The sequence below is a fragment of the Alligator sinensis genome, unplaced genomic scaffold (assembly GCF_000455745.1).
Source record: "Alligator sinensis unplaced genomic scaffold, ASM45574v1 scaffold104_1, whole genome shotgun sequence".
NCBI classification, from domain to species: Eukaryota; Metazoa; Chordata; order Crocodylia; family Alligatoridae; genus Alligator; species Alligator sinensis.
Genome location: NW_005841867.1, coordinates 2,549,547 through 2,550,248, shown reverse-complemented (window position 1 = coordinate 2,550,248; position 702 = coordinate 2,549,547).

Sequence of the window (702 nt, the reverse complement as noted above, 5' to 3'; positions counted from 1 at the left end):
GCATTCGTGCTTGGACGGAATTACAACAGCTATACAAAGAATCTGAAATGGAGTCTGACGAGGCTATAGTCTCATGGCTGGAACTCATGTCCATGGAGGTTGAGCTTGACTAACCGCCTTCTTGTGTGTAAATTTTGTAAATATTTTGAGATACGTTAACTTATTTTTTGAGAGTTTTGTTTACAGATCCGGAATTCAGAGTGCGTGGTGAAGAGAAGCCCCAAGAAGGATAACATCATTGAAAGAAGTGGAGGCCTGACGCGCGACTTCACCATGATGCCCACTGAAGCCCTGATCGTGCAGTTTTTTGTTATGAATCTGATCATGTGTATATGTATTTGTGCTGGTTATTATTTGATTCGATCCCTAGAGGACGAACTTCTTATGTTAGCAAATTTTGTGTTTATTCGTTTGGTTCAGCAACCCGTAGTAAGAGCTCTTAATCACTCGAGTGACGAGTGTGCGGTCTAATTTAGCTATGCCTTCAGCAAGGGGGGATGTCACAACAAAAAGGAGTTTTTTTTGTTTGTGTGCGCTTCAGCACTGCTAAATTGTTCCCGCTAAATTGCAGCTTCTTTGCATGGTGAAGTTTTCTACTGCAGAGGAGAACCCCAGTGCAAAAGAATTTCCACCACCAATAGCTTTCTTTGCAGAGTGCATTTCTTTGTTGCAGCACAGAAATGCACGTTGCAAGGAGTTCCC